We start from the raw sequence: 8,239 nt of genomic DNA on the forward strand, positions 1-8,239 counted from the left end.
GCCATCGTGATGGGAGGCCCTTTGAGACTCTGATCATTGCCTGAATTGATGTTGTCTCCTCAAAATAAGGAAACTCTTAGCTTTGAAAGACAACATTATCCTGGGACTGAATAGCTTTCTGGACCTCGGAATCTCTGATCCTCACAGACCTGAGGCATTCTATGTCCACATTCTCAGTAGATTGGCCAGTGACAACCTCTACGTACCTGGAATGCTACCCCTGGAGGGACAAACTAGGGCTGTTCCTGCTGCTTTCAGTGTTCTTCCTGACCAATGGCAAACTACTCTGAAGTGCCCTCTTTGTGGACAAATTTTTCTTTTCCAGACAGAGTCAATTAAACCGACTCATTATTTAGGAGACTTGTGTATCTGAAGAAAAAATACATTGGAAAGAATCCAGAGGCTCAGGCATATAATTTGCCTGCAATCTACAAAGAACCATAGAATGTAATATCACAGCTGATAAGGGTTGTATTAAATTTTGTGAATAATGAGTGAAGGCAAGGAGAGGTTCAGGCTCTCTTCATAGGCACCAGAACTAAGGCAGTTTCCAAGTATGAAGAAGTCAATGCTAATTGGAATATATAGTTGTGTCCGGAAAGATGAGCCTTAGCAAAACTTTCATCCTCTTAATCTTTTAGGAAAGCCTACTCCTCATAGCCAAGCAGAGGATAATGAGCCTTCAGGGAAACCAGAATCTTTGTCCTTGTAACCAGCCCAATCATTGAATTGACAGTGAGAATCCTGCATCTTGTCCTGGCTACCTCCTTCTGCTATCTGCTGCATTTCAAGATCTTCTTGGACTCAGTGACATCACTCAGGTTTAGGTTTGCACAATGCTGCTGGTTGCAACAGCATACATTTAAATATCATCGGCTTTTCTACTTCTCTGTGTCTCTAGCTTGGGGTTAGCCTATGTAAATAATGGTTTGTGATCTTTAATTAATACACAGGTTGAAGGCGAATACAATAATGATATAAACTTAAATAATCTGATTTCTCAAAAGTCTAAATGCCTTGGTATAGAAGGTTATCTTGATACTTGGAAATCCCATCACAAGGATAACACATTGCCACCCCTTTAGTTCTTACCAAAAGGAATCAAGCAGTAAATTGAGACTGAGATTTTCTAGTATCTCAACTATCACTCCCACCAAGTCACAAGTGACACAGATAGCCCCTCCCTGTCACACAACAAATACTCTTAAAATATGAGGAAAGACACTATCAGCAACAATTTCAATTTTGATTCATACGGTCCTTTAAAATGCAAATAAAGCCTATTGGCTTTCTTGATCTTGGTTCTAGAATTTCTTTTTCTAATGTTGTTAAGTGCTTTCAAGTCAGTTCTGACTCATAGCAACCCTGTATAAGGTTTCTGAGGAGCAGCCTCAACCGCTGATCTTGCAGTTCAAACTGACCTTTTGTTCCAGTACATTATCCTGCAGCACCAGATTCAAAATTTTTTTAAGATAAGCTAAGGCAGAAAGGGACAAGAACTTACAAACGGATTTACTGCTTGCTTTTTCTCATGCATACTTAAGATCCTTTTTAAGCTTTATTTAATTTAGCTTTATCATATCCCTACAATAAAGATATAATCAGTCATAGTCAAGAAATTTCAAGATGTCTTCGTATCTAATTCAAAATGAAATTTTATTTTTCAAAATAATAGACATGATTAAGTTAAAAGATTTTTTAATGTTCTAATTAAAATATTCTATAAAGTTCATTGTGACTAGTTTTCTCATTGCTTCATATGGTTTAGTGTCATTTTCATGTCCTTTTTATGGAACTCTAAGCATGTGCTTAAATTGCCTATTGATTAATCTGCCAATGAGTAAATAGTATTTTCATTTTACAAATGAAATAAAAGTTGCTCAGAAAATAACTAGCTTTCCCAAGACTAAATACATCATTATTGATGTGCCAAGACTCAAATCTAATTCTGATCCAAAAGCCCATGCTCTTTCCTAAACACTAGCCTTTCCAAAGGCACATGGTAATCTGATTGTTAACTTTACTGTCTCAAAAGTCAATGCAAGTCACTTTTTTCTGACTCATTGCAACCCTATGTAGGGTTTCCAAGGCTGAAAATCTTTATAGGAGCAGAAAGTCTCATCTTTGCCCCATGGAACAGCTGGTGGATTTGAACTGCTGACTTTGTGATTAGCAGCCCAAGAAGTCAGTTTTAATTCATATGGACCCTGTACAGGGTTTTCAAGAAGCAGCTGGTGAGTTTGAACCACGAACCTGTGCTTCAAACTGACGTTATGGTCCATTTCTTATTCAACAGCACCACATGAGGACTCCTAGCTATGCTTTGTTGTTGTTGTTAAGTGCTGCTGAGTCGACTGCGATCCATAGCGACCCTATATAGGGTTTCCAAGGAGCATCTGTTGAGTTTGAACTGCCAACCTTGCAGTTCAAATGGCTTTGCATTAACCCACAGGGTCACATTAGGACTCCCTTACCTATGCTAGGGGGCTTCAAAAAGTTGATGTAAAGAACAAGTAAACACAGGGAGTTATGAAAATATGGACAACTCCCTGAGAGCTTAGAAAAGGGTTTCTAAAGGTGCCATCTTTTGTTGAACAATTAAGAGCTTGCCAAGTAAAGAAATGTGAAGAGAAAAGAACATGAACAGTCACCTGGATCTGAAAGGACATGGAGTAAAAAGTACGTGGATCTGTAGTTAACATGGCAAAAAGGACTTGGTATAAGATGGTAGGAAGTAATTCTGGGAGGTGAGACAGGCTGCAAATCATTGAGAGCTTTGAGTACTAGTCTGACAGTACTCAATGCACCAAAGGGTCAACAATAGGAACCCACCAGGAGAAAAATGAAACCATCCATTGTTGTTAGCAACCTACAAAATTACCTGTGTTCACATCATCTTTCCTTTTTAACTTCTACTTAAGGTTAAGTCTTCCATCTGTGCATTGGACCCCAACCTTCTTTCCAAGAAACTTAACCCATTAATCTGGTACTCTAGTAACTTCAAATCTCTCCCTCTCTTCTGGAGTCTTCTTTTTTATGTATAAATATGTTCAGCTGTCTACAATTTCCTTCCCTTTAGTTTCACAGCCAAAGCAAGGATGTCACATTCTTAATCTGTCTTTGAAACTCTTAATCTTCCCTCAATACCAGCTTCCAATATGCCACTGAAATTTGTTTTTCTACAACAACCTTTTACCTTGTGCTTTTCAAATCCAATGTCAGTTTTCATTTCTTACTATTCCTAATCTTCTATTTCTCTGCTGTTAACACTTCTTGGTTTTGTTACTGTTGTTGTTGCTGTGTGCCATGGAGTTGGTTCTGATTTATAGCAATCCTATAGCAGGGATGCAGAATATCCAGCCCAAGAGCAGTATAAGGCCGTGAAATCATTTGGTCAGACTCTGCCAAGGCAACCACAGTTCCAGCCATCACGTTGTTAAGTGCCATAGAGTCGGTTCCAATTCATAATGAACCTGTATAGGGTTTCCAAGGAGCAACTGGTGAGTTTGAACCACCAACCTTGTGATTCAAACTGACCTTAATGTCTAGTACATTATTCTGCAGTGCCACACGAGGACTCCAGCCCTCACATTAGGTGTGAATTAATTAAATGTTTGACCAGATATAGCAGGCTAATTTTGAAGTTAATAATTTTGTATGGCCCACGAATGATGTTATAAATATCCAATTGGCCTTTGGCAGAAAAAAAGGATCCCCACCCCTGCTGATTTCCAAGAGCTGTTGGCGGGTTTGAACTGCCTACCTTGTGGTTACTAGTCCAATGTTTATCCTACAGTTTTATAATGTTGTTGTTGTTAAGTGCCGTTGAGTCGGTTCCGACCCATAGCGACCCTGTACAGGGTTTCCGAGGGTGTAAATCTTTACGGGAATAGAAAGCCTCATCTTTCTCCCGCGGAGCGGCTGGTAGTTTCGAACCACTGACCTTAAGGTTCGCAGCCCGATTCGTAACCACTACGCTACCAGAGCTCCATTAAACCTACTAAATGTTAAATACATTTATTATTTCTAGCTCTCACACCAAACATACGAGATAATTGAAATTATCACTATTTTATACATGAAGAAACTGACACTGAAACAGGTAATTTGTCCAAATTCAAATAACTTGCTAATTAGTCTAATATTTTAATCCAGTACTTCCTAGGGCCAGTGCTTCTATTAGCTTTAAAAACTGCCATTTTGGTATCTTGATTGCCTGAACATTCTTTCTTTGAATTCACTTAATTTATGTCATAATTTCTAAGATATGTAAGACAATGTAATATAGAAAAAAATGGCATAGCCTTCAGATCAGACCCACTTGGGTTCAATTCCAGTTCTGTTGCCACAGTCCACACTCACGCACGTACCTATGAACTTTCACACACAGACATTTTCACACAGTCATTCATAGTCACTTTTATACATTCTGACACAAACTTTGATGATTTACACACTTGATATAACACCTTCTCACAGTTCATATATGAACAGCACTTCACCATGACACATTCACACACATATACACACACTTTTAAACAGTTCTTCATTACGTACCCACACAAACTCACACATAGTCATTATCCAGTCAAACCTACTCTCACAATATGCCTAATAATAAAATCTCCTATCTTCAATCAGCACACTGATTGAATTCGTTTCCTTGGGCAGATTAGGCTTAGAGTCCACTCTTGCTCTCCAGCCTTAGAGTCCCCTTACCTATGCCAGAAGAGGTGCAGAAATACAAATTACAGCATAAGACCCCTGCAGTCCCACTTGCACTCAAATTGACTAATCTCGAGTCAAAGATACAAAATGCTAGTGCTTGTTAGGACTTTATAACAGAGATCAGTTAATCACCACCTATGAGTTAAATCCTTCCTGCTGCCTGCTTTCATAAAGAATGTTTTATTGGGATACAGCCATGCCCATTTATTTAGAAATTGTCTATGGCCGTTTGAGGTGGGAGATGAGGCCATAGAATTGAGTAGTGTGACAAGAGACTTTGAAGCCTAAAATTTTTACTTCAACCTTTCACAAGAAGTTTGCCAATCCCTGTTTTACAATAATCTTTTCATATAACTTTTTTCCTAAGGTTGCAGAAGAAGTGTGTTAAGGAAGCAAGTTCCTTTTCCTCACATTTTGTTAGTATTACCACTTTTCCACATCTATCCTCTTTGACTCTGCTCTCAGGGGATGGAAAATTCCAAAGCATAACCTCTTTAGAATGAACAAATGACGAAGATAAGCCATCACTTTTTTCCACATCTCTCATGAAAAACCTCAGTGTTTTTCCCACCTCCTCTGTCTCCACAGTAACCTAGAATCCCACTGCTCATGCCCACAGGAAGACAGGCCCACAGCAGCACCAGGATATCCCAGTACTAACCTCATGCCTTGCCTCACCCCAAACTGCCCATCACAGCCATCAGGAACCCCCATCTAGAGCTGTGCCCCTGCCTTGGCCCTGTGGTTTTTCTACAACCAGAGGGCAGTGGCCAGTAAACCAAGTGGAAGGACAAACTATAGGACAAATTGTTCTTTTTCTGAGCTCCCACAGAAACCATGGAATTATTCTTCTCTTCTGTTAGTGACATAACTGTTAAACCCTGAACTCTTCCTACTGGATGCTTGAAGTTTAACTATGAAAAGTATGCTTTAGAGGCTCTATGAGTTTGGGTGAAAAGAGAGGGTAGAGAGAGTCTTTAGAGGGGAGAGGTCATGATAAAAGTGAGAATGTAGTTAGGCACCTTAAGCAAGATCTTACTCCTCATCGTTTTCAGCTCTGTGTTCCAGAAGATATAGAAGGTATTCAGAATCTAGAACCCTATAGATTTTTCAACTATTCACTTATTCATTCACCACCCACTCAACCAACATATATTAAGTGCTATGTTGCAAGCACCATGATAAAATGTCAAAATCAAATCTACTAAGTATTTTTAATGTTTTTATATAGAATTAGTGTTTGGGTTCAATCACCCAGGGGATTATCAATGGTAACGTTTTAATTAGTAACTTTCTATGCTTTTACTCCCAGGTATAAATTTTACATAGTTGAATTTGGTGTGCTTGAGTCCATTGTGGTTATTGCGTCAAGCCATTTCAATGAAGATTTTTCTCATTCTCTTTCTTTTTTTTTTGCCATTTCATATTTAACAAATTTTTATTTTGTTGTTGTTGTTGAGAAGATACACAGCAAAGAGCAAAATATACACCAATTCAACAGTTTTTACATGCACAGTTCAATGACTTTGATTATATTCTTCAAGTTAAGCAATCATTTTTACCTTCCTTTTCAAAGTTATTCCTCCCCCATTAACATAAGCTTCCTGTCCCCTAAGGTTCTCATTTAATCTTTCAAGTCACTGTAGTCACTTCGATCCCACAGTGATAATTCTTAAAAGAGTATGGTTACGAATCAGGCTGAGAACTTTAAGGTCAGCAGTTTGAAACTACCAGCCACTCTGTGGGAGAAAAATGAGGATTTCTCCTCCCATAAAGATTTACAACCTTGGAAACCCTGTACAGAATCGCTATGGGTCAGAACTGACTCGGCACTTAACAGCAACAACATACTCAAAGAACAAACAAGATGGCAGATAGGGTGGGAGTGCAGTAAGGAGCTCCATCAGCAACAATACAGAATACTGGACCAAGCAGGCTCAGAGGATGATGCCAGATTTCTGAACCATATATAAAGGAATATTTATAAGGTTGGAAGGCTTACAGCCAGTGGAATTTGTAGTAGAAGCAAGAAATCCAGTGCTTTCTAATCCAAGGCACTCAGCTGCTCCCTAAGCAATCATCTTGGGTGAGACCGAACCAGGGAAGGATCAGAACAGCCACTGACAGCTGACAGAACCACAGAGATAAAGGAAGAACAGTGAAAAGGGAAGCCCATAACCTGATCACATCTACCTGGAAGCAATCAGAAAACATAAAAAATACCAAAACACACACCCATCTAAGTTTTAAGGCCACAGCTAACCACTAAATATGCCCCAAAACAAGAAACAGATAACCATATCAGCACACGTCCAGAAACAAGATAAAGTAACTGAGACAAATGAGCTGGAGGTAGACCTACACTCCATACTGGAAGAAGGGCAGGCTTTGGAAATGGTTGAGAAGGAATTCAGAAAAATGATTATAAAATTTATCAAAACACTTTACAATGGAGTTGAGAAAAATAAGGAAGAAGTCAGGAAAGCGCTACAGAAACAATCAAATAAGATAGATACAGCATTGGAAACAATTCAAAACCTACAGAAAGAGATACAAACGATTAATAATAGAATATCAGAAATGGACAATGCACTGAAAGGCCAAAGGAATAGAATTGAAGAGATGGAAGCCAGAACAAGTGAGCTGGAATATAAATCTCTCAATACTGCTAAGATAGAAGAATAAACAGAAAAAAGGATCAAAAAAATCTGAAGAAGGTCTAAAATGAACAACATGAAGGTCTAAGTTGGACAACATGAAGATGAATAACTTAAAAATTATCTGCATTCTGGAACAGGAAGAATCACACTAGTCCACAGAAGAGATAGTTAAATAACTTCTGGAAGAAAATTTCCCTAACATCCTAAAAAGCAAAAAGATAAGCATCCAAGAAGTTCAACGAACCCTAGGAAGGATAGACCCTAAAAGAAAAACATGAAGACACATAATAATCAAGCTCTCCAAAATCAAAGATAAGGACAGAATCCTGAAAGCAGCTAGGGAAAAAAGAAGTGTAACATACAAAGGCAAGCAAATCAGACTAAACTCGGATTTCTCAACAGAAACCATACAGGCAAGAAGGCAATGGGGAGACATATATAAAACCCTGAAAGAAAAAACTGCCAACCAAGAGCCTCTACCCAGCAAAGCTGTCAATCAAATACAATGGTGTAATCAAAACATTACAGGATAAACAGGAGCTAAGGGATTTTTCCAAAGCCAACCCTATGATGAAAAACATAAAGGGAGTTCTGTGGACAGAGAACCAACAAGAACAGACAACAACCAGAGATTGATGTATGTGGCAGCATCACCCTGAACTCAATCAACAAATGGAAGAGTCGAGAACAGAATAAATCTATAAGAACAAATTCAGAGAATCCGGATGGTCAGTCTGTGATCAAAACAATTACAATTTGAAAGAAGGTAAACACAGAAGAACAGCGATCTAGGTGGTGGGAAGGTCAGGTAAATTACAGGATAAAATAGACTGTCTTAAATGGAGGGGAAA

The sequence above is a fragment of the Chrysochloris asiatica genome, unplaced genomic scaffold, assembly GCF_000296735.1.
Source record: "Chrysochloris asiatica unplaced genomic scaffold, ChrAsi1.0 scaffold00140, whole genome shotgun sequence".
NCBI classification, from domain to species: domain Eukaryota; kingdom Metazoa; phylum Chordata; class Mammalia; order Afrosoricida; family Chrysochloridae; genus Chrysochloris; species Chrysochloris asiatica.